At 40.1% G+C, this 26,346-nt stretch overlaps 2 long non-coding RNA genes across 2 annotated transcripts in view; both read left to right on the top strand.

The window, feature by feature from the left end:
- The window catches only part of LOC133265315 (uncharacterized), a 70,256-nt gene extending 61,308 nt beyond the window's left edge, over positions 1 to 8,948 (top strand). Inside the window, exon 3 of the long non-coding RNA XR_009741921.1 lies at positions 8,838 to 8,948. This is a non-coding gene — a long non-coding RNA (uncharacterized LOC133265315). The remainder of the gene's footprint in view (positions 1 to 8,837) is intronic.
- Positions 8,949 to 15,883: 6,935 nt separating this feature from the next.
- Positions 15,884 to 25,782, top strand: LOC133265314 (uncharacterized). Its single transcript, XR_009741920.1, has 2 exons — positions 15,884 to 20,079; positions 23,375 to 25,782. It is a non-coding gene; the product is annotated as an uncharacterized LOC133265314 (long non-coding RNA).
- Positions 25,783 to 26,346: the final 564 nt, after the last annotated feature.

Here is a 26,346-nt window from a genome sequence, read left to right as displayed (position 1 = left end):
ACTGGTTCTGCAGTTTGGCAGCTGTCAAAATCTCAAAATATCATCTCACCCAAACTGTTGAAAGAAAGAAACCCTTTGATTTTTCCCTCGAGACTCCCAAGCTGAAAATGGACTCTTTGTAGTCTCAGCCTCATTTCAGACTTTTTTTTTTAAACATTCTTGCTGGCAGAAACAACTAATTCATAAATAGAGTCTCTGTTAATTAAATAAGTTTTATTGTTTTAACTTGCCTTTGAAAAAGAAAGTAAATCTCTAACATTTTCTTCTTTATTACAAATCTTAAGGGACTAAGCATCACATTTCTTGCATCATTAATAATGCTAATTAGTTTCTGTTTGGGTCTCATATAAGCTTACAGTTAGAAGTAAATATTTAATGCACAGATCTGAGAAATCAAATCATGTCTAACAGAAATTTCATAGTTACTAAAAGTCAATGTAAGAAAGATGGGAGGCACTATGGTTTCTGTTTATTTAACCTTTTTTGCTCTTGCTTTTCTTTCAGTAGAACTCTGTAACTTGTCATTAAACACTGTTATATTCCTGCAATATCTGTTTTTACTATCTTTACAGTAGCCACAGTGTTCAGCATTTAATCCTATTTTAAAGTAAAGGTTAAACATATATAGTGTGCTTAGGGCTATAAGGATTATATTTTTCCTCATTATTAGTAGGAAAACCAGGTGATTATTTACAATAATATCTAAAAATTTGTTGACTTTGCAGCATTTTTTTTAGTTTGGTTAATGAAGTAATAGTCAGATAGCCAAATAGGATTAAACTTCACTCAAGGCCTCTATATTGTGCACAGTAATGCTTCTTGAGGGTAAAATAGTTTGACTTTTTTACTTGTTAGAACAGAGGCAGACTGCAGTTTCCATATATATCCTAGAGTAGGCTTTTCTGCCCTCTGTTTTTACACATCGTTCTTGAAAGTATTGTACCTCTCTCTATGTGAAATGCTTGTAGGAATGATACCATTGAAGACAAATTACAGACGTTTCACCAAGACATCTGCGCTTTCTATAGTGGCTCATTTTGTTGTGTGTGCTGGACAACAAAAACCAGTAAGTATCCTGTTATTTTGTGCATGAAATCTGATAGTGAAAAAGACACCAGAGAGAATTCTTCACTGATAAAAATTTAAATAGACCCATTTATCAATATGACAGAGATTTGACCTGAAAGTTAAAGTGTTTGAAAGTTAAGTGGGGTTGTGTAAAGAAAGTTGAGGCTGTGCGACAAATAGACTGTAGGTTTTGTAAGTTATTAAATCAAAATAAAAGGTATTGACAAAACAATAAATTGCCTGTATCACCCCATCTAATAGCTTCTTGGAGCACTAAATACGTTCTTCACACTAAAGATGTGTGAAGCCTTTCCCTTTCTCATACTTTTGTTCTTCTACTCAAAAACATTCATGCTGTGGTTGGTTTTATAACTGACTTGGCACCAAATTGTGCCTGTGAATGCTTTGCCAGAGAACTTGCTTGGAGCAGCATCGTGGGGAGCAGGAATGATGGTGTTGCTCTGCTGTCAACAGGATTATTGAACTTTGCAGGTGGGGTCTGAATCACTCTCTTGGGAATTAAAAGAAAATAGGAATAACGGCATTAATATCTTTAGTGGGAGAAGGGAGCTCAAACCGCGGAGCTCTTTGCTCTTCTTGGGAGTTCTCAGCACCATTTCCATGCTGGAAATCTATGGAATTTGGAGGGGGATCAGTGCCTGGCAGTCCGCTTGAACACAGGTGCTTTTGGGAGCAAGGAGCCGTGTGGCATTTAGTGCCACCTGCTTAATGATGCCACATAAACCCTTCGTAGTGGCAGTCGTCTTCTTTGGAGAGGGGCTGGGTTTGCTCATGGAGGGCAGAGGCTAATGGCTGTGGGACCCACTGGGACTGGGAGGCTGGAGAGCAGGTGGGGAGCAGTTCTTCACCCCCAGATTCATTAGCTGGGACCTGCTTTTCATCCAGCTCCTTTGACTCTGCCAGGTTGGAGGGGCATAGCCCCTACCTACAGCTTCCCCACTGAGGAGAGAATGAGGCTGGCTCTCTTTGGCTTGAAAACTACACAGATTTGAGACTATTTCCCCTCCTGCAGTTTTTTTCCATGGAGAGGAGCATAGAAGACATTACTATTTATAGTGCACAGTACGTGTACACAGCGTGACATCCAGCAGCTTTTCAAGCAAACATCCTACCAGTTAGGAGGGGGGAGGTTTTCCATTTCAGTGCCCCTGTGATGCCCTGTTCCCTTTCCTGGGGAGGTAGGAGATCACGCAGGGGTAGCACCCATCTCCCTTTGTCTATAGTTTTCTTTTGCATCTCTTTAGATAGATACTTGTGCCCCCCCCCCCCAGCTGTGGAGCTGATCATGAGGCTTAAAGTCAGAGCAAGTTTTCAGCACAAATAAAGTGAGTTTTAAGCAGAGGGAGAGGGACACGAAGTCATGAAGGTACAAGGGGTTGCAGAGCATCTGCAGAGTCTGGTTTGGATGGACCGCTTGTGTGTGTATGTAGAAATGAAAGTGAAAAAGTGTGTTGGTTTAACTAAAGATCTGGGGAGTTTTCAAGGAGGCAAGGACCAGCAGTGGGAATCCATTTTTCTCACTGCCTGCTCCCTGCCTGACCCCTGGAATTGCATGGCATCTCTTTGTGTTTGTGTATGGGTTTGGGAAATCAGAAGACCATCTAAGCTCAGTTCTCAATACGGAAAAGATATCTGACAATGGCAATAAAAATAACAGTAAGCAGTTGGAAAGGCCCAGCTCAAATCGTGCTCTGTCAACAGCTTTGCAATCTGTATAAATATGAGTGGAAAGACAAACAACTCTGATTTCTCTTTAAGAATGTGAGTATCCATTGTCATAGATTTAAATTAGGATGTTTTACTTGTACTGTATGTAAATTCCTTCTTGGCAGATAACCCATGTCCACTAATGTATGTGTATTTTGGGTCTCTATAGTTTTGGTCTCTGTGAAATACAATGAAATTTGATAGCACACAGAAATACTTGCATGGAATGTCAATTTTTTTGTGTGTGCTTCTCACATATCCATAAAAGAGTTTACACATTTCTAATTACTCATTCAAAAAGAGACTTTACAGCACTTTTAAAAGAGAGCCAATTTTTTCCCTACTGTGTTCTGTTTTTACAGCTTGTGGAAAGCTTATTTAACGAAAGTTTAAGTAATCAGTGAAAGTCATTTCTGAGAAAAGACTGACAGATATGAAGCCTCTTTTCACACTTCATAAGAGGTGGAGAGAGTAGCCATAAAATTTATAGCCGAAGAGTACTCTGTTTAGCTTAAATTATAGAATTATTAGTGTTTCAGGTGTATGATAGATTTTGGGGAGGTTAAGTGTTTTAGTTATATATGTCTTGTGTAGCTGAGCTGCGTGTGATACTAATAGCAACCTAGCCCTCGAAACCCAGCAACCTGCACTCTCCCATGGGGTTGATGTTGCACTAAAAATATGTGTTTGCAGCTGACTTTGCTTCATGATATATTAATAAAATATGAATTGCAGAGGCTCATGTCTGGCTATGGAAGCATGAATTCGTGGGCTATGGAAATGAACAGGTTATGTTCGTATAAGAAGGGAGTCAATAGGGAGGTCAGCACCATCAGCATCTCTGCCCCAGCTCTTGCAGAACAGGGACACACAAGTTTAATGGTATGAGAGGCCTGGCTACGGAGTGGTTGAGAATAAATGACTTCTTCTGTGGTCATGACCAATTCTGTGTTAAAAAAAGCTGAATAAAAGGGGAAGAACTTGGCTGTATTATGAACTTGAGAAATGAGAAGTCTCTATTTCTGCTCATATAAATGGGCATACCTTTTAGAGGTAGTAATAGGCGTTTGAGTGTGAATCTTTCTAAATATTATGAGATGCTCAGGTGTTACAGCAATGAGTATCACATACAAATGCTTACGGCAACATATTAATAAGCGAACAAAAGCTATTACTAAAGGCATTTCAATGTTACACTCTGTACTATCCTTAAAACCCAGCTTATTTTTGTAGGGCTTTAGATGTAACTGTTTACCCAGGAACAAACAACAGAAAGGCTTTTATAGTTCTTTAAAAATAACACAAACTGTGTGACCTGGATTCTAGTCCCACTGCAGTTGCTTCGAGGTTTGACATTGGTTTCAGTAGAACAAGAACCAAACCAGGGCGATATCCTTCCTCCTCATTGTGGCAGCCATGGTATAACATTGACATAATGAAGTGGCTCACCATACAACTCACTTCAGTATTTGGTTTAAATATGCACAGTGTAATGTTTATATTTTTTTAATTCACTTTTATGTGAGCCTAATAGAGGCAGACTCATAAAGCTCGCTCTTGCACCAGACTAAAGCAGTGTCTTTGTAGCATTTGCAAGTTGTTCAGAAATCATGGTGGCGCTTTGTTGCTGTCCACAAGCTGGTTTTCATGCTAAAGGTTTCAATCACTAAAATGCACAGTATTACCTCAGGCCCAGTTTTAGCCCTAGAGAAATTCTGTTGTGGTGCTTTTGTACTCCTGGCATTTGTGGAAAACGTGTGTGTGCAGCCTGCCGTTTGAAATACACGTGGTATTTGACACACACAGTACCATTAGCTGCTGTAGTAACACACACTCTAACTAAATATACAGAAAATTCTTTGTATGTCTGCAATGCAGGAAAAGTACTTCTCATCCCAGTTTGCAAATTCCCAGTGTTTACCTCCGACGCTTATTTCAACCCAATTTAAGGTTTACTGCTTGTTGAACACTTAGACTTCAGGTAAGAATCTCAATTATAGGAGAAGTGCCTTGATTTGTCAGACCCTACAGGTTTTAGCGTTGGTTGTTAATACCAGCAATTCCCAAATCCTATTCAGTTGACTCTGAAAACTGTATTCGGGAGGCGTTCAGTGATCCTGCATTCAAATGGTTAATTTGCACTATGTTCTGTTAAAGAAAAGGAAAACTGTCACCCTGTCATTTTAGAGTCTGACACTAAGCTTGTCAAAAGAGACAGCTGTTAAACTGAATTACTGTTGACATGCAGAGAAACGGGCCTTGCCAGATGTAAAGGACATCTGCGGCAATGAAGTGGTACAGGGTGGCTTTTAAAATGTGGTCATACTGGTATTTGAATAGAGAGTCTATGGCATTAAAACGTGGCCTTGACTCAGACAGTTTAAGGCAGCGAACCAGAGCCAATGAGAAGCACAAAGAAGAGCTGATCTGTTGCTGTATCCATAACTTATGCATGAATATGAAAACAGTGCAGTGTCAAAGCTATTAAGCTCTTATCTTGTATCCAGGAGGATGTGGGTTTAAAACACAGTGGGAAATATTTTGTGTTTCTGGGTCCTTGAACGTGCGGGTAGGTGAGGTGTAAATTCATAAGGTGGATTATGTAGGGAATGAATAGAAATAAGGCTTCTTGTCTTCAGCTAACAACTGTTCAGACAAGAATTGCAAAGGGCATTAGCTTAGGAAGTGAGTGCTGGATGTGCCTCACCGATGTTATCAGGATGCTGGCATGCGGAGCACATGGATGGGTGCTAGGAAGTTTTCCTTCAGAGAGGGGGGCAAATAAAAATGGGAAGAGCTGCACAGAGAGGCCTGTAGAATTTTGTATCCTAATGTGATTTTCATTAAAAAAAGTCAGGATATAAAATCCATTTTGTGAAAAAATGTAGATATTATGAATATTTTATAATTTAGCGATGGAACCAAGGGTAGGGAATTCTTCACATTATATAAGTGTGTATGTCTTTGATTCGCATGTTTTTAGGGTAGGAATGAAGCTGCTTTGGAAAAAAAAAAGGAACCAGTTAAACATTTTGCTAAATGTATGAAAAATGAAATGCTATGAGATGAAGCATGTATTCATTATGAAACAAAATTGATGTTTGAAGCTAAAAAAAAAAATATTCAGGCCAAACAGAATTTTGAATATGTTAGCAGATCATATCTTGATTTATTTGTATGCTTAGTGGTGGCGGAAACCAAGGAGTTTGCCATCTGTGGGGAAGAAGGCAAATGCTATTTCTAAACCACATAGGCTAACCTGCTTGTTTCTGCAGGAAAGTAACCACCACAGCAGCAATTTGTTCTAAGCAGGCAAAATGCTGGAAGAGGTGTGTGCAAGAGGTGTTTTCTTCTCAGGAAGAAGAAAGTTTGCTTTCCAAGCACCTGGGTTTCTCTATGCAGAAAATCCAATGTCAATTGAGGTGGACTTCTTCCCCTACACTTCCTCTAAGGTGGTGGAAAGACCAGGGCCCATTTAGGTCTTGAGATGATTTGAGCTGATGCCCTGCATTGCTCTGAGGGTGTCCTTTTACCATGGAGAGCATTTAGCATCCTGTGCTGGCCAAAATGCATTGCTACCTGCTGCCCACCACTGCAATGCGAAGGGGTGAATGATCTGTGCCCGTGGTCCAGCTGGACAGCCTCTGGATTGCTGGAGAGAGATGCATGGTGGTGTGTGATTTATGCATGGTAATGTGTGATTTATGGAGCTGACTCTGCGCAGTGTGTGTGTGTATGGGGGGGTTCTGCAGTGCAGTGCTGCTGCCAAATCTGACCAAAGGGCCACCTACACATGTAACCAGCAGTGCTCTCACTGGTCCATATGGCCGTGGATGGCTGGGCTACCACAGGAGATGGCTTTACAAGTACAAATACCTGTGATCTAACACAGCCCATCCTGAAATCGCATTTATCAACAGCTGCCAGAGGTCTGCTGTGCATGAGGGAGGTAGTAAGTAGTGTCAGTGTTTAACCACTGTGGTATGGGCAGCAAACAGAGTAGTTGTGTTTGTGCAGTCTCCAGGAGTTAATGACTCGTGCTTTGTCCCAGCCTCTGCTGGGAGGCTTTCAGGAGGAGTAGTCAGGATGACTGTGCTCCTGTGGGGTCAGAGCACGCTGGTACATTTGGGGTTCCTGATGCTTTGAGAGTTGGTTCCTCAAGAATAACTTTTATACGGGGACAACAGAGATTCTTTACAGCAGCTCATTTCTTGCCCTGTGGGTTGCAGGATCTCAGTGACAAACACAGGAAAGGAGTCGTAAAAATAAAAAGTTTAGCTAAAAAGATTTTGAATGTATTTTAGCTCATGGATGGCAGGAGAGCTGGTAGGTGCCAAGCAGGGTCACCAATATCATATATGTATGCTCTGGGGACCGCTGGAAGCTTCCAGCCTGGTCAGGTAAGGGCAAGACAGACCTAGGAGGAAATTACAGTGATGTTCTGCCTTCCTCCTCTGCTGCTGTGTGTACTGCTGTCTGTGCTGACCCAGCAACACCAGTACTGAAGCCTCTGCAGAGGCAGTACTCGTTCAAAACCAGCCTCTTGTCTGTGCTAGAGCGGGGCTTGGGTGTCGTCCACCCTGCCAGTTTTATGGGACTTACTTGGTCAAAACATCAAATACCTCTTTAGAAGGGTGTTGTATGCTGCAAGAAAAAAGGCTGAAATCTCAGTATCCACTCTTCGCTGATTAGGTAGCGCTGCAGCTCAGTGTTGCAGGTTTTACCCAGAGCAGACTCACCTATTTACATCAGTTTAACCACGATGTAATTATTAACTTTTTACAAACAAGCACAAGATGGAACATTTAAATAAACAGGAACAAGCTTATAATTAGATATTATTATTATTATTTGTGTAATAGCTCTTATAATATCATCACTCCCTTATTAAAGATTACCATGAAAAATCTCTTTCTTCTAATCTAAACTCTTTCATACAGTTTCCGATTTTGATTGACACCAAAATAAAATAACTAACCTATAAATTATAATGTACGATTTAAGTGATGTAGAAATGCACTATCTGTAAAGCATTGCAAGGATCATCAGTGTGCAACACACAATTTTAAGGAAATAAAAAGTATTTTGCCAAGATAATAATAAGGCAGAATGCAGCTCTTTTGTGAAGATTCTCACCACGTGCTTATATTAATTGTAATAAGCAAAGAAACCTGGAAAAAAAATCCCTATGTCAATAGCCATTTGAACTTCATCAGTCCCAAGTCAAGAAGGAAAATCTATGCATTCTTCTCAGAAATGCACCCTAATTTTGTGAGCTGTCAAAGAAGCCAACCTCTGTCATTGAAGTCACCTCAGAATTCATGTTTGTAAAGATGCTCTCACTCACCTGTTTGTTTGATGTTGGGAAGGTATCTTTCTTTCTCATTTTATTCAAGCCAAGAAATGAAACTTTCTGAGTTTCATGTGTTCACTGGGAGATGCTCTCTGCCTGCTGTGCACTGACACAGCGAGCAGGGCTGAGTTACTCCAGCTGAAGAAACCCCCAAGCTTTAGTTTCCCATTTCAGTATTGCAGACAGCATGGGAACTAGGTCATTGACAAACAGAAAATAATACACAATGGCTTATTATAATCCATCCATTTGCTTGGGAAAACAGTGATCTCCAGGGAGGGAAAGGGCTCCTTGCTATGTTTAAATACTGTGCTCCAAATAGGGGGTTCTAATTCAACCTCTACATAGCCTGGTAAATGTTCATTACTGTAAGAAGGAACTCACATGGATATAAGTTATTCTACCAGTGCTCAGACTGCTTGGTAAGGCCATCTTATGGTACCAGTGCTCGGTGAATACCATTAATGTGCTTTAAATTTGACTGTGCAAGTCCCATTGTGGAAGATGTGGCTCTTGCCCCTGAAGGTTTGCAGTGTGAAATGAGTTAATAGCTCATTCCAGGTTAGATCGGAGTGCATATTATGGCTAATTTATTTCTTGAATTTAGCATTTCCCTCTGCTTAGACTCTGATTTCTATGAATATTTTCCTCTATAAAGGTATCTTCTTCTTTTCTTCTTTCTCTGCAGTATGAATTGAAGAATATATATTTGCAAACTGAGGTGGTTTTTACCTTTCCCTGCTTGGATGTTCATGGCATGTTGCTGGCAAACATCTAAAATTCAGTTTCCAAAGTTGTAGACAGCAAAGGTCATGTCTTGCAGGGACAAAATGAGACCGATGTGAACATCCTCACAATGATGGGAACCCTTCTCGATGTTAAAAACCAGCAAAGGAGCCAAGATATACACATATGCTGTAGCTCCATGTACAGTCAAAATATGAGGCAACATTTACTCTAGATTTATACAGTTTAACACTAAGGGAATTTGGGATCTTCATAAACTATAACCCCGGCATCTCCTAAATATTTTTAGTGGTGCAAAATCTTCTGTGATTCAGGCTAGTTCACAGCACGACTGGTCTCAAGGTAATGTCATGAGGAATTATATTGTTTCTTTAGGGTAGTTTTCCCCTGTGTGTAATTCTGAAAGCCAGCTGCAAACTTACTCTTTGCTGACTGCTTGGTTAATGGCTTTCTACATAAACATACTGATATGTACAAGGCTAAAGAAGAATGGGAGATGTATCAAGGAGGAAGGTAGCTCCTTTTCCATCCTTGTTTGCACTGAGCATGTTTCTTGTTTCAATGTCTTTTTCGTTAGAGTTTAATCTTTTTGGAGCACTGTGAAAAGCCAGGTAATATCTTTAGATCTGTCCCATGCCCATAGAATAATTTTACAATTAATTTCATGGGTACCACCAGCTTCTCCAAACATCAACTTTTTCTCTTTTTAACCATAAATGGACATATTTTACTTTTACTGCTTTGTTTTCTTTTTAAAAATGCTCTTTATTATGCTGAACTGAGTGACCATGCACTGAACAGAGGTTTTTGTTGAATGGAAAAGTTATTTTTTGCATGTTCTCATGTAATTAGCTATCATCTCAACATATATATTAGAATATTATATATATTATTATATATATTCTTATAATAATATTATTATATATGTTAAAATATTATATATTCTAATTTTCAACAGAGGAACAGATTATTGGTTATATTTGCTTTTTCTATGCGGATTTTTCATATTTTGTGAAAGCTGTAGGTATAGGTAAAGAGGAAAATGAGGAAAGAGGAGCACAGGTATTGGTAGTGCTCACTGAGTAGCTGATTTACAGAAATGGGAGTCCCCTGGGGCTGACTTGCAACCGATTGACCAACTCACTTTGCGTTTTATTTATTTATCTGGCTACTTAACACATCTTAATGTTTCTCTTATATGAATTAATTTACCCTATAAAGCACTCCACGTAATAATCAATGACTCATTGCACTGAAAACCCAAAGGAAAGATTAATTGAAAGAAAAGTGTGTAAGAGGAATGTTAAACTTCTGTACTTCTAGTGACCCAGATACTTAGAGCTTTCTTTGTACTGAGTTCTTACAAGTTACAGCAGAGGTTTTTACCTTGAGCCACAGGGATTTCAGCTGGCTTAGAGTGTGGTGCTATTTCCCAGATGTCACCACAATCCAGTTCATTTATCATCGATATCCACAGGAAATAATAATCTGTTTATACATTAGATTTCTTTCAGCTCTGCAAGGTTCTTGTTATGAATTCCTTCCAGCTGCTTTTTTCATTCCCGCAGAAGAATTGCATGTGAAGGGTTACCGCTTACCCATCAGTTGCTCTAACAATTATTGACTGATAACCACCAGTAATTCCAACTCTCTGACAGTCTTTGATAAGGATTTTGTGTAGTCATTGTGCTCTAAAATGTCACCTAACTCATAAAAGTCTTCAACTTCAGGTTGGGTAGCTGACACAGCCACCTTTCCTGGATCCTCGAATAGAAAGAGGTTAGCAATATGGAACATGGAGCTTTTACAGCTACAGAAATGCCATGTAAAACGGAGTCAGCTCAAAACTCCTGCTCTCTGCCCCATGGGAAAGACTGCGTCCCGTTACCTTTGGAGACGTGATACCTGCCAGTCAGCTTGGCAGACAGCAATCAAGGTTTCCTTTATTCTGACCAATGATTTTTGGAGAAAGTAAGTGAATTAAAGCCATGAACTAAAGCAATTAGAACAAGGTAAAAAAAAAAGAGCTGTGGCTAAGCTCCTTTCCTTGACGTTCTTTGCACTGCTGGTGTTGCTTCACACGGTCTTGGAGTTCTGATTTTTTTTCCCCTGAATCACTGCTCACCTCTGTTAATTTTGTTGCATCTGTTGTAGATTTATATTTTCTTTAAGATCAATATGTGCCTGCATTCAGGCAGACTTGCACCATAGCAGAACAGATGAACTGCTTCCATCTAGGTTAGCAAATGCAAGCCTGGGAGACTTCCCATCCTGGGAGGTGTCAAGCCACACACCCTGGCAATAATTACATTACCTTCAGAGTAATCTGGGGAAAAAGGGAAAATAAGAGATGAATGAATCCGTTATTTAGTTTTATGGCAGCAAAAATTTAAGTAATTCAATTTAGCTCAACATGCTAATTAATACATCCAAAATGCTGCAAAGCCTAATAATAAATAAAATGAATTCTTTAAAGTGTAGGTGACCAACAGAAAGCTAGATGAATACATGATACTGCCTCTACTTCTGGTTGTCAGCTAATAAATTGTGTTAAATATGGTGGCAACGTATTAAAGATTTGTTATACTTTGTTATCGACTGCAAGTGGTTGCAATTTCTGTAGGGATATTATACTGTGCCATAGAACAGGGAAGGCAGTACTGTAAGGGTGAATTGGGAAAAAAAAAGTCCTGATCCCAAATGGAAGAAACCTGAGCTATAAATGCATGTCTTAACACCTAACTGTGGCGTTTCAGGGAGAAAACAAACTAAATGTTATTGGTACTGTACTGAATCTATTTGTTCTGTGACTCAAAAGCTGGATATTTTCTGTGCTCCTTTGTAATTTTATTGAAGTAAAATTATAGAAAGTGTTTGCCTTAATGTTTTGGCCCAATCTTTTCAGTGCTTCAGGGGACTGATATAGGTTGCATAGCTAGCTTTCAGTCTGGTTTCTCCCCCACCAGCCTTTGCAAATCAGCAGGACTGATAGATTATAGCAGTTTGAAAATCAGGCCCTAAATTCTGATATCAACAAAACATAAAAGAGCTTGAACTGTGTATATTTTGCATCCAACCTACACTATATTCTTTGAAGACAATAGCAAAAAAATAATATCAAATGGTCTCTTTATTTGGAGGTACTTTAATATCAGAGGAGATTTGCTTCCAGCTAAGTAAACATTTGTTACAGAACTAAAAATGTTTGATATGCTGTTGTATCAGATAAACTTTGTTAGTGCTCAGTAGCACAGTGCTGATAATTTAAGAACTCACAGGATTTTCAGCAGTAAAAGATCCCAAATGAGTGCTAAGCTCAGTGGGAAAATGCAGTACGTAAATATGCGGCTAGAGGAGTGAAATAGGAGGGAAGCAGTTCTGCAGTCAATTTTGGGAACCTCAAACTACTATTGAAGGATGTTAAAGAGAAACAAAAGTGAAGAAATTATATCTTGGGGCATAAATGTATATAAATTGTATAAAAAATATATAAATGGTACATAAATATAAATTATATCTTAGGGCATAAATTAATTTCAAAGAATTTTCATGTTAAATACAGTGTTGAACAAGAGCCCATCTGGAAATCCACCAGTCATTGGAGATTCCTGCTGCCATTTGGCATAGGAGGAGATAATCTGGTTTGATAGAGGAATCAATCTCTAGCTGCTGCATAGTCCCAAAGTCTATTCTACAACACATAGCTGTGCGCTGCAGTTAGGAACAGTGGTCATTGAATGTATCAAGAAAGATGCAAAAAAGGTCCAGGCAAGCAAAGCATGACCAGAGTTGGTGGATAAACTGGTTTCATGTGATGGGATGAAGAACTACTTGTAAAGAAGAGATGATGCTTAAGATGAATGGTTGTCACATCCAGAGTCAGCCAGCCCTGGATGATTTCAGGGGTAATTATGAAGTTGCATCGGGGAAGAGCTGGAGAGGAAACAGCAAAGCCACCAGAGAAAGGCAGCAGAGGAATTTGACAACAAACTCTATAGAGAAAACGCAGTACCATGAAGGAGAAAGATGCTTGGGCACCTGTTGTCACAGCTGTGACTAAGCATACAATGACCAGATCAGGGTGAATAATGAGAGAATCTGCTCATTTAAGAGTGTATATACAAAACCAGCAGGGACATTAAACTGTTTTGCTTTGTTTTACTGATGATGTGTTATTGGAGTCATGCCTCTGACTGTGTCCTAGAGTGGGTTCAAAACAATTACTTATATAACACAGGATATATTTAAGTCAGGGAAGAGTGGGGACGAGAGCTGTGTGTATCTCAATTCCTGGTGAAGAAGCAAAATGAAATTATGTTTTTCTGAATAGACTTATTGATTTCTGTTTTTCCAACACGAGGATATCCATCTCAAGGGCTGGATGCCCCTTGCAAAATTGAACTGTAAAGTAATCGAAGAATGAGATTAAGCCCTGTATACATCTCTTACCAGCTGCTGGTCCACACCCCAGCCTGAACCCCACAAGTCTGAAAAGTAAACTCCTTACAAATGACATCAGCCAGTGTCGTGTCCAAAAGTTAGAGCCCAGTTAAAGCTCTGGCCTGGTCCATGGTGGCTGGGGCTTGCTCCTGCCCAGGACAGACAGGCAATACTTGGTGCAGCCTCTGGCGTGCCACCTTCTTGTAATGCTCTGCTTTACAAGTAGTCAGACATCATGTGGATCAGCTTGTGGGTTAAAGAGCTTGATTGTGAAGTGGCAAATGCATGGCTCTAGCAAAACTTAATCCATATGTGAAAGAAAATTGCATTTGCTGCTCACTTACAGAGCAGAGCAATAAGCAGGACAACATCAGGGAAAACAAAAGGAAAAACAAAACTCAGCACAGCAGTTCTTCAGGCACCAAGAAACAGCGTGTTCCGATGCAACTGCTCACATTGCAAGCCTGATTCACAAATAATGGCATTCTATGCTAGAATAACCACCACTAGTTTAATTTAAAATGAAACCCATATTGAGAAATTTTGAATATAAAGAAAAGATTTGTGGAATGTAAATACCTGGTGGGTGCAGCCAACCAGCACAAAATATATTTAGATGGAGCTGGAGCTCAGGCCCTACTAGAGTGCACTGTGCTTACAGATCATCATGTACAAGGAATAAATTACAGCAGGGTTTGTAAACTAATTTGGTGGAGGTATGAATTCTTTATCTATTAATCAATGTAGGGAAGCATGAAGCTCCTATAAACCATTCATCTCACTTTAGCTTCTTGTTTAAATTTAATTAGAGTTGCTCTGTTCGATTGGAAAAAATGGAGGTACCTTTGAATAAAGAGGTGTCAGATGGAGTATCTTGGATAGCACTTACTGCTGTAAGATCCTCAGGGCAAATGGTCAAGTAGTTTGGGCTTTTTGTCCAAAATGAGCAGCTGTAAAAATTCCTTACAGAGTAAGACCGCTCACAAGTAAATAAAAAAGATGCTCATGGTGCCAGCACCTTGAAAACGTGAATTAAGTTTGTAGCATTGTGAAGGAGTCTGTTTCTCTTTTATGCCTGCCGCGGTTTTCCCCTCTCATCAGTTTCTCCATTCCTTTATTGTTTTTATATATATATATTTATGTATGAGGAGGATATTTAATAAGGAAACTTAATTTCTTCACCTTTTATCCTCATCCTAACTTTTGCTACTGCTGTCAGAGTTAAAATATTCATTAACTGCAGTCAGATCAATGGTTTCGTTTTGGTTTTAATTTTGTACAAAATTGTTCACCTTTTCTTCCCATAATTTCCATGGGGATTATAGATGAGGCCATAACACCTATACACAGTTATGGTATGTTTTATACCGCATATGTAGTATGTAGTACAGATAGCTGCAACTGCAAGCATAGAAAGCCAAATTGGGTCATTCGTGTTTCATTTCATTTTTGCTTGACTTTTTGTCATGGACATTTGCTTCTTGTTTTTATAACAGAATTCTTTAAAATGCTTTTATAAAATAAAAAGTCACTGCTAAGCCTCAGAGTCCTACATGTCAGACTTGAAAACTGCAGCTTCCCTAAAAAACACGCACTGTGATATACATTGCTGCACGCTCATTGTGGGTAAATATTGTTCTTGAGGTCGTGACTAGAAATTTTAATTAATTTCAGATACACCCTATTTTTGTCCATGTATGCAGATTTCAAATCTGTGCCTTCGCCGATTTTGACACTGTGCAATGATGTATCTGAGCTTTCAGATGTCTGGCTTTTAGAGTTGTGAAATGATAAAACAAACCCAACCGTTGCAGCCTTGTCAATCTAGTTCTCGGTGGACAGATGCCCTGGTGCTAGAAAAGCATCATCCCATGCAATACCTCTTGACAATGTCTAAAACAAAGCCAGAGATCTTCTAGATGCGAAAACAAGACGGTCTTCTCATCTCAAGAAATCGTGTTTATGACCACACTGAAGCTTCTGGGTGAGGCTGTATAGGGAAACGTGCAGAACCTCAGCACGTGCTGTGCCTCTCTTCTATACGAGTAAGTGATCTCTGGTCTCTTATATAATGAATCTGACCTGCTTCTGGAGGAAGTTGCATCTGGACAGTGATGGATTAATGGATGAAGGTCCAGATTTGTGCATTGGGGTGTCTGGAATGGGTGGAGTTTATTGCTAAAGTTTGTGAATGCATAATTAATCAATTAAATAGTATAATTAATTATGGACTTAAATATTTTATCAGATGCCTTTCAGGAGGGAATTGACTAAACTCTCAAAAGAAACAGGAGAGTTTGGGTTTATGTTGGCACACAAGCTGGGACAACCCTGTCCTGCTGATATGTGATGATGGCTCTGTACCCTTGAAGGTCACTGCTGGAGGTCCCAGGTCACTGCTGGAGGTCCCAGCACAGCTTCTCTTCAGTGAAGCAGGGTGGGGATGAGGCTTCAGGCTGATCCCACATAGTCAGTCTGGTTTCAGATGAGCCCCTGGTGATGAGAAGTCCTAGTGGGGTGCAGCTCCAAGACAGCCCAGCCTGGCACGGTGAGCAAAACCATCACCAAAGTCTTGCAAGATGGATTTAAAAACATGCAGAACCCAGTGAATTTATTGTATAGAAAACTATCTATGACTGAGAAAGATGGTGAATTGTTTTGATACAGATGAGGTTTTCTTTTGGCTAATGATTTGCTTTTAATGTCACACATGGTATCATAAGAAGTTGCAGCATTCAGGCATTTTTAATGAATTTGTATTGCTTGCATATTAGTAGGAATATTTCCACTGCAGCAACCACCATAAACAGTTTCCACACTGGGGTATGTTATACTGCCACCAGAATTGGTTCTTCTGATGGTTCATTTCTTTTATGCTGAGAATTCAGGACCAATTCAGCTTGGTTTTATGCATCATTAGAGATTTACAATTACTCTGCTATAGTTTCTTTCTGGAAGCCTATCTCTCATGGTTAATGCTATGGGAGTCCTGTTGTGTAGAGGCTGGTATTAGCCACCTTATAGCAATAAAGCGTTTGGGAAGGATTTAGAATTATGAGTGGCTAAATTCTCTGTGCAGCAACTGTAATACTGTTATCCCTTGCTGAGCTTGGGTTGTAACATTATTTTTCTTCTCCTCAAATTAGAAAAAAATGCTGTTTCTTCAAGAGGTTTTGAATCACTTACATGCAATTTTTTGTTGAACTGCTGCAGTCAGACATGAGGAATTGTGACAAATTCCATTTGGATTTCATGATGCTTAAAACACATTTAGATTGTATTAGTACGTAATGAAAAGGAGGCCTCCTCATTTTTTATCTCATTTTAAAAAATATTATCATTATTTGGGGCTTTCTTTTGATTTTTAGATTTTATGTGTGCTGCTAAAGTCAATAAATTTCACAGGCTTTGCCTTTGGACAATAAGAAGTGGATCTGTATGTGTAATAATCCACATAATTCACATTTTGGATAAATACACTATTGCACTGAAACAAACATGATATGCAGTGAATAATGTGGGCCTGATCTAAAGGCCATTAAAATCAATGAAAAGATTTCAAATTAACTTTTATAGCCTTTAGATCAGGCTCTAAATGAGTAAATTACAGTTCTGGTGTTTCCCATTTACATACCTGTGTGCTGCATTTAATATATTTTATGGAATTGAAATTACTTGGTACTCTTTTTCATGCTTTTTTAGGATAAGAATTTGCCAAGGGCATCAACAGCAGTTTTTCCAGGCTTCAGCACAAGGATTATGTAGTCAATCCACAAATGACTCAAATCTTTGCAAAAATGGACATGGTTATCAGAGAGGCTTTGACGACAGCAAGGAAGGGAGCGCTATCTGGCTTATTCCATCAGAGGCTCTTATTCCCTCTCATTAACATACTCAGAACATTAGCACCAGCCACCAGTCCCAGGGGAATTGCTTAAAACTTTGAAGGGAATGTGCACAAGACCTCACCCCTGCATTATTATTTCAAATAGATCAAATCAGATTTGTCTTTTGTAAGGGTAGAAGAAAAGCCAGGGCACGGTGGCATTAGGGGAGAGATTCAAAGGTTGCAGGGAATTTTCAAATCTATTGTTATAACTTGGTAATCTTTTTTCTTTTACAGGGTTCTTCAATCCTGCCGAGGAGGAACAGAGCTGATCTCTAAATCTGCTATCTGCTATCTGCTGCTGTAAGTGTGAAACAGAGATGCCTCTACCTGCTCTTTCTCAGTGCCCTGTAATGAAAAACATTTTTTGGAGCAACACTGGAAATAAGCCCTCAAAATATCTGATTAAACCTCTTAGGAAACTGTCACTAATCACCTTCTGTGCTCTTGATGGAATGTATTTATGCATTATAAATATACTTACTATGTGTTTGTGCTCCATAAATCACATTCAGCACTTGTATATGATGTATAAGCATATTCTATAGAATACACGCAAATACAGATGCCAAACTCCCACAGAGTTCATCACTGGAGAATGTTTGAAGGATCTGATCCTTAATATTTAATGAGCAAGATGCTATTTCCTTCCTCAGCTTTTATCTCTGGTTTGGCATAGTCATTAAATTTGTTGTTTCCTTGCAAGATTATATAATTTATGACCTAATTTTAGACTTTTGTATAACTGTGCTAAAATACTCATGGCATATCTGGATTTCTTTGTATGAAGTGTTTCAACATTAGGCAGCAGCTAGAACATGACTGCTCAGCTATGAGCTTCCCCTCAGTAAGGAGTTAAAAGCATTAAAGGAAAACAACCCAACAATATTCAGATAGCATTACAGGATTAGATTGTGTTAGCTTTTGTTTGGTTTGTTTTTATCCCTGTAAAAATACGATTTAGCAGCCTGCCATGTACAGCTGTTGGCAGGAATCACCAGGTAATGCAGTGATCACCCAGCAATTCCTACTACTTATAATATTTTCATGCAGCAGCGTCTGATTTTCAGACCGCTCTGGGACAAACTCATGCAGCCTTCATCACAGGAGGCATGTACTGAGCTGGGGAAAGCAGGTGAAGAATGGCACTTTGTGCTTTAAAGTGGCTGTCAGCCCCCTCAGCCTCCGGAGGAAGTATTTGCTCTGCAACACCAGGCTGGCCAGGGTGATTATTTTTGCTGCACAAGGTGCTGCCAGATAACTCCTAAATGAATTGCGCTAAAGCTGCAACCACATTTTCTTTGTGTCTTCCCTGTGTCCAGGGTAATTCTGAGGCGTCATAAATAGTGCCATGAGTTTCAGGTGTTTTGTCAATTTAAACCATATTGTTTAGGCCAGTCTTTCATCACACTTAATGTATCTGCTATTGCATTAATGCATTCTGAGAGCACTTTATCCTGGTGTTTAAGAGAAGAAGTGGCTTGCAGCTGATGACGAGTTTAGATGCTTGCTTTATGCCTGCAGTACAGTTATGAGGCTTTTCTGCTCTTTTTCTACCTCACTGTGAGGTATCTAACACAGACGGCACAGATGGAGTGCTGCATCCTCAGACCAGCACCCAGAACGACAGGGACCACATATATGTGTAGCTCAATGCACCCCTCTAAAGCAGCTTAATGCAGCACACAGGGTGAGGTGGGTGCCTAGGTGAAAGGAAAATATCCTTATGAAAAGGTGACATTATTTCTTGGAATAAGAAAGATTGGAGAGTGTATCTACTTGGTTTTAATGGAGCAGTTCCAGGAAAGCAGCAGCAACCTAAGTGTTTTTAGTATCACATAATTCAAGAGCAAATTAATAATTCCAATTACCATTTCAGCCATTTCTGGCCTTGGGAAACTTATGATAGTATTTATTATTATATGATTGACCTATGATTTCTTCAGCATTTACATTAGCCGCTATGATATTCATAGTAACATCCTTTAAATCACATAAGCAGATGTCAATAGTGCACGATGAAGTCACATCCTGCAGATTTTTTTATTTACTTAATCAATATTTTTCCTGGTAAAATAACATTGTGAGATGCATAATCTCACCTCCATGGGGCCTCCAGGGTCATATATAATCACAGAATGCATTTTCTATAATCTCAGAAAATGAGTCAATTCTATCTGAGTTACAAACAGTTATGCAAAGTCAGTATTTCACTTCCATCATTGCCTGACATCATCTTCCACACAGTGCAAGAAAATATTTACTCAGCTCTTTGACATAAATCGCCACAAAGCCTTTGGAACAAAAAATTGAAGAACATGAGGAATTAAAATGGAATTACTCGATGTAAAGAATTTAGCCCCTTTTCTGGGTGCAGGATTTAGATTTCTAACTTTGTCAGATGCTTTTTGATATGTGGACTGGCTATAGACACCTCAAATCTCTGTTCTTCAGTGAAGTACCTATGCACAAATCAATCGGAGAGTTGCCCGGAATATCCAAAGCTGGAAGCCGATCCTCTCTCTTCATAATCTAAATATTTTCTTTGCACAAGTGAGCAGTTCTCTGGGTGAATTAAGATGCTGCCTTTATTTTTTCCGGCAGCTTCCTGAGGCGCATTGTTTCTGATGCTTTTCCGTGCAAAGCGCTCCAGAGCAGGCAACGCTTGACAACAGCTTATTGTTCCATACAGGCGTTACCAGCTGTAATTCTTGTGAGCTCTAAAATCACTTTTTATTCTTTCCACCCCTCCCAGCAAATGAGAGGGCACTGACAGGCTCCTTGGTGTTGGAGTGGTGAATTCCCAGCCCAGCCCTGATACGCTGTCTGGAAAGGAAGCTGCCTTTGCACCATGCAGGTGAGGTGCCAGGGGCAGCCTGGGGCTTCTCCCTGCCTTCAAGTAGAGCTGGTATAGTTGTATTTATCCACAAAGAGACAGTAAATGTTTTTACAGATTGTTCTGCTGATGCGTCAGAAAGTTTTAGCTCTCTGTTTGTCTCCATATCCGCTTCTTGGGACCCACCAGTGCCAGAGAGGGCTGCCTCTGATTGTCTTTATCTCTCATCCATCACTGTTTTACTGAAGTTAAATCCTTCTGAACTTACATTCCCTTGAAGGATTTACCCGGCCCAGCAGTTGCCAGGCTTAGGATGTTTCAGAAAGTTTTTGGATCATTTTGGCCATATTTTTGAGGCTCATGGGCCTTGTATAAGTTGTCATGCAGATGGACTCTTTATTCTCTGGGCGTGTAGCTCTGAAACACCCTCTCATTTCTAGATGTAAGGAGAGGTTAAAAGGTCAGAATAGTTCTAGATTGTGTTTCTGAAGACTGGCGGTGTGTAATAATTATTAACAGTTTCTGTAGCAGTGCAGGGTACAGACACGGGACCAAACACCTGCAGTGAACCTCCTCAGGCGAAATTCTCCTTGGCTTCAATCACGTTTCTTCCGGAGAAGAGACTGCTGGCTGCGCTCAGGGCGATCTGCCTGTTCCTGGCTTAAGAGGCACTTATAATCTACTGCTAAGAGACTTATTAGCAATGTAAAACTGAATTTGAAGCAAGGAAAGTATTCTTCCTGGAAGAAATGTATTTTCTGTAGAATTAGTTTTGCTGACAGAAGTAATTGGGCTAACTCCTAGTGACTATGGATGTTATTTGTTGCCCCTTATCTTACAGAACCAAAGGGTGCCAAATACTTTAAACTTTGTAAATAATTGTTTCCAAAGTGGTTTGGGCTTTTTTCTCTATATAAATTCTTTAGAAAAAAGCTGGCCTCTAATCCTTTCTCTTCCAAAGCTTTTGCAGCTCAGCTTCTTCCTACTCTAGATATCTTTTATTTTCCCTGTTTGGGTCTTAATGTTTCTTAGATATTATAAATGTCTCATTTAAGGGTAAATCTAGAGCTTTTTTTTCAGACTGAAAAAGTAATTCCTAAAGCTTTAATAGTCTGGAGAGAAACAAGAAAAAACAACCCATCAAAAAACAACCCCAAACCCTCTTTATTTTCAGCTGCTGGAGATGCTGGGACTGTGGGTTGGAGACATGTACCAAGAGCCTGACCAGAGGTTTGTCTGCTTTATCTCACTCCAGATACCTGGCAAATGCACATGGCCAGGAGAGTAGTTGGTCCTTCACTGGTTGTTCATTCCTTCTGGGCTGAACTGGAGCTGGGAGTTGCTATACCTCTCCCATCCCACCCCACCAGTGCTCGCTATCCCCGTCGCCCCATGCTGAAAAGAGGGGTGCAGTTTCCTTGCAAGCACATTTTTTCTCGGTTGTATTTCACTTCTGCAACTCAGTGACAAATATTAACCCAGAAATGGGACTGCAAACCTCTCCCGGAGTGTGTGTTACTAAAGCAGTGTTAGAGGCCTGCAGGAAATCCACACTTATTATTTGCATAAACCCGAGCAAACTCAAGGATGTGGGAAAACTGAAACGCTGTAAAAGCAGGACATGACTTACTCTGTTATCCTGGAAAGCTGAGCACAAATGTTTTTAGTTACTTTTCTATCTGCTATCTGTCTGTTTACTTGTTTTGCAAAAGGCACAAGTAATAAATGTACGTCTCTAACCGGAGTAGTTACCTCACATTGGATTCTCAGAGGCTACAAGGATGGGTATGGACCTGTGTAGCCCAGAAAAATAAATGTCAGCTGCCTGTGCTCGTGTTGCCGCTGGAGCAGGGGTGGGTGTTAGATCCCAGTCTTCAGTCTAAGGCAGCAACATAAACCAGGGAGCAGGAAAGCCCGAGCATCCATGGACAGCTTCTGGAGTTGCAAGAGCTTTGTAGTGGATCCCAAAGGAAGAATCCTTGCTGAGACACCTTGTTGTGTCAGTCTCAAACCAAGCACACATAAACCCCATGCTGGGATCATCAACCCTTCATCTACTCCAGACCCATCTGCTGTCGAGGGATGCTGATGTGCTTGTGCTGTGGTGCTATTCCCCAGCTGTCATGAGGCAGGGGGGGAAAGTAATTCCTGTTCAGCCCAGTTGTGACACTTCTTGAACCTTCAAGTAAGAACCTGATAGAAGGAAGGTAGATTCCCTCCTTCCCCTCCTCCAGTGCCAGCAGATTCAGGTCTTAGTTGCCACCAGCAGATCCCCATGTGCTTGGTTGGTGGTTTGCTCCCTGACCCAGCAGAAGTTTAAGGAATGAATTTAAAATTTTAAATTTCCAGTGTATTTTTCTTAAAAAAAAAAAAGAAGTTTTTTGCCTTCAAGGAGGCACCTCCCAGCAGAGCCAAAATGGGAATGTTTGCATTCAGTACCATCCATCAACGCTGCGATGCTGTGGGAGCGGCTCCTCCAGCTCCTCTCATCGCAGTGGACAGAAGGAGCTGTCAGGGAGCCGCGTGTGGCTACTGTGCCGAGCAGGGCAGGAGCCATGCTGGCAGAGATCCCTTCCACAGAGGGGATTTCTGCACTGACGATTTTTGGCTCCTTTAGGTTACTTTGGAGCTGCGCAGAATATGTAATGTTCTGCTGAGGGGCTGACAGGCAACTTAAATACAGATTGCAAAGACAGATCATCCCCCAGCATCACTTTGTTTTCTGCTGCTCTGAAATCTTTTTACTTGATCCTGCAAGCTACTATAAAGCCAGAAGAGCTCTCTATATTTGCTTCCCGGATGCCTTTTTCTCCTCTGCTTACAACTATAAAAGCCGCTTTTCATGCTCCAAATCAGAGATAAATTGAAATTGCTGCTGAAGAAATAAAACACAAGGCTAATCAAATTGTAGCACAGGAAGCAGCCTTCAGCCAGTGCATTTTTTGAGAGCTATTTTTAGAATATATTTTTATTTTGTCACTCCATATGGGAAGTCAAACCCATATGGTTTGGGAGAATAGAAGGTTGTGCTTTTATAGAGATCTCACAAACCATCACTGCTCAGCCACACACTTAAACGTGTGCTTAAATCCAATTGTTTGCAATGGGACTGAAGCACATAAACTCCTCGCGACTGGAGCCTCAGGTCCTGTCTGAGGTTGTAAAAGTATTATTGCCTCCTGAGATGTAAACCTATTCTATATTTGTTAAACCTGTCTCCATTTAACTTGGCTCTTCTTAATTATGACATTTCTCATTCGTACACCTTACTTTTCTTTTTCTTTTTTCATTTCTTCATTTCATCTCCATATTTCAGATGTTCTGGTGAAAGTTTGGTCCAGTACCAGACAGGATGCAAAGCGGAACACCCATAGCCATCACTCTCCTGCTCTTCACAGTAGATGTTGCTACCCTACAATTATCAAGATAGGTGTGGTCTTGGAGAATATGACTGGATTCTGCCCATAACACCAGGACACCTTCTGAGTATGCTGGTAAAGCAATGATTGGTTACAAAAGGTATCATTCTTCTGATAATGTATAAAATTAATAACATCCTCAGTGTTAAAACACTAGAATAGACATTTTACTTGTGTTTTGAGTTCTTCCATGAGACTTCACCAAAGATTATGTTTCTTCTAAGGAATTCTGTGGATAGTTAAAAGCACCAACAGAAAGTTTATAGCCTGGTAAATTCCAGACAATCATTTAGTGAATATTTTCTGTTGTAATCCTGGAGTTGCTTCCCTGCGCAGTTTCTCAGAAGATGATGTTAAAAAACCCTAAACAACAAAACAATTTAAAAACATCTATTTAATTTACGATTAAATGTATTATTTATTACAATTTGAAAGTAAAAATTTACCTGAACCAGTGTTCCTTGAGCTCCCAACTCTGTCACTGGCTACAGTATTGAGGTAAATAAGGGACATTCTTATTGAAGCAAATAAGGATGCCCCTACGGCAGTAACATATGTGGTAACAGTCATGGGGGGGGCTTGAGTTTTTCCATCTTACCAAGTCCTTAGAGGTGTGGGGTCCGGACCAGCCTGTTGGCTGCTGAGTGCAGCAATCTATAATTAAAAGTCATCTTTGTAATTCAAAGGGCTCCTGAGGTGCTCCATACTCAGCCTTTCCCTGCCTGGGTTTCCCTCAAGCTGGCAGCAAGCTGCAGGCAGGAGAAATGTGAATCGGGCAGGGTTTTGTCATGTTCACCCCAGCTGTACGCACCGAAAGCCAAGCAGCGCTGTGTGGCAGGCAAGAGGCAAAGACAAATTGCATGTCTGTTAGTATGAAATGCTGAAATAACTATTTTAATACGTCTGAGATGATAGCTGACTTCGTGTAGAAGTGATTTGAGAGACAGCAAAACTCAGTTGGATGCCTTCACACGTAGTATAATGAGCAGAAGCTCAAAAGTTCGGGTGGTGTGGATTTACACAGGTTTGGCAAAGCCAACGCGCTGCAGAACTGCTTTCTGACTAAAGGAGAAGTTTTCTGTGTTACTTTCAGTTCAGGAGTTGTATTCAGCCTCAACATGGAAGCACAGCTACAGAAAGAGCAGGGCATTGGCAGATATTGTTTTTATGCTGGTCTTTTTTTTTTTTTCTCTTAGGAAATAATTTTCCACTTTTTTTATAATTTTTTTTTTTTTTCATCACATGCCATGGGAATAGGACCTACCCAGTGGAGAATTCAGTGTGACAGAAGAATGGGAAGGATGGAGATTCCTGAGACGGTTTCGATGCTGCTTCCACCAAGTAGAAGGGATGTTAAACTGAAATTGTTCATCAAGCTGTGAAATCATAGGGATTTTGTTATTGGAATGCCAAGAAAACAACCACTGATTTTATTCTTCCCCCTCCCCCTAGATATAAAGCAGAGATCTTGTGTAAGAAGAGACAATGTTGAAACAAGCAAGATTGAGAAGGGGCTAAATGGAAAAGCAAAAAGAAACTGTCAAAAGTTTTAAAAGCAATTTTATGAAGCCATATTTGTATTCAAAATCTATGACCACTTTGAAATCAAAATAGCTACTGTTAGATTATTTGCACAAAGTAGCTTTATAGTCAGAAACTCCCCCATCACTTGTATCCCACTTTAAAAAATACATTCTGTACCATTCTGAAATTCCGAAAGACCATAAAAATCACTTGGATTTATGATGTTTTGTTGTAATGGAGTTAGATACAAGTATCTGGGTTTTCCCAGAGGTATTATTCTGGAATAGTCGAATAACATAACTTTTGGACCTGAGGGGTGTGTGTGTGATGTGAATACATGAGCACTATGAGGTGGTCTCGTGGTGTCACTGCATTTCCTGTGCATCACTTATGACAGCTGAACATCATGGCCCCTGTAAAGCCAAACAAGAGTTTGTCAATGACTTCAGTGGAGGCAGCATTTCATCCCAGGCCAGGAGGTGCTGACGGAGAGTGCCACAGGCTGGTGACCTGGAACAACTTCAAGTCAGTGAAACAGAAGGGAGAGAATTCCTCATCATGTAATTGATCTCTTCAGAAACCCAGGGTACCCAAATTTCACTTCAGATTTTCTACTGAGTTTCCATTCATGTTGCCGCTATAGATAACAGGTTAAGGCATGATTCTTAAAGAAGTAAAGAATTAATTTCTCTGAGAGATGGGTGATATGTAGAAGACATTTGTGTAATTTTGCATTCTAAACGTGGTTTGTATTTACAAATAAATTCGCATGAAATCTCCAGCTCTCAATGTCATAATTTTATTTTATCTTTAAGTCAGATGCTTAAGAAATGTAAATTATTTTTACAGCTAAATAAAAGCTATACAAAGCTGCCAGGAAAGAATAATGGGGTATACATTGTGCCATGCAGCCATGATAAATCCAGCAGTGCCATGGTTACAGTCAAAATGTGAGGCCATCAGCAACTGTGGGGTATCAGCACATATATATTCCTCTGACTAGATTTAGCAAGCTAATTTTAACTGGGCAAGCTCATGACACAAGGTCATCAATAGAAAATATTTAGCTGGAAGATAGACAGTTGGTTTATATGTCTAGGGTTTGTTATAGATTAACATTGGCTGTAGCTAGGCAAGGCTATGTGTCAGCAATAGAGTGGCTAGCAGGACTAGGGGAGCGATCACTTCCCTGTACTGGTGCACTGGTGAAGCTGCACCTTGAATACTATGTTCAGTTTTGGGCCTCTTGCTCCAAGAAAGACATTGAGGTGCTGGAGCAGGTCCAGTGAAGGGCAACAAGTTCCACTGGGGGGGGTTAGATTGGATATTAGAAAACATTTCTTCA

This window comes from Pezoporus flaviventris, unplaced genomic scaffold (genome assembly GCF_033815535.1).
Source record: "Pezoporus flaviventris isolate CSIRO_AGI_PZ_B2104156 unplaced genomic scaffold, CSIRO_AGI_Pfla_v1 ptg000005l, whole genome shotgun sequence".
In the NCBI taxonomy this organism is placed as follows: Eukaryota; Metazoa; Chordata; class Aves; order Psittaciformes; family Psittacidae; genus Pezoporus; species Pezoporus flaviventris.
The sequence above is the reverse complement of the archived record's forward strand: the minus strand, read 5'-3'. Positions and strand labels throughout refer to the sequence as shown.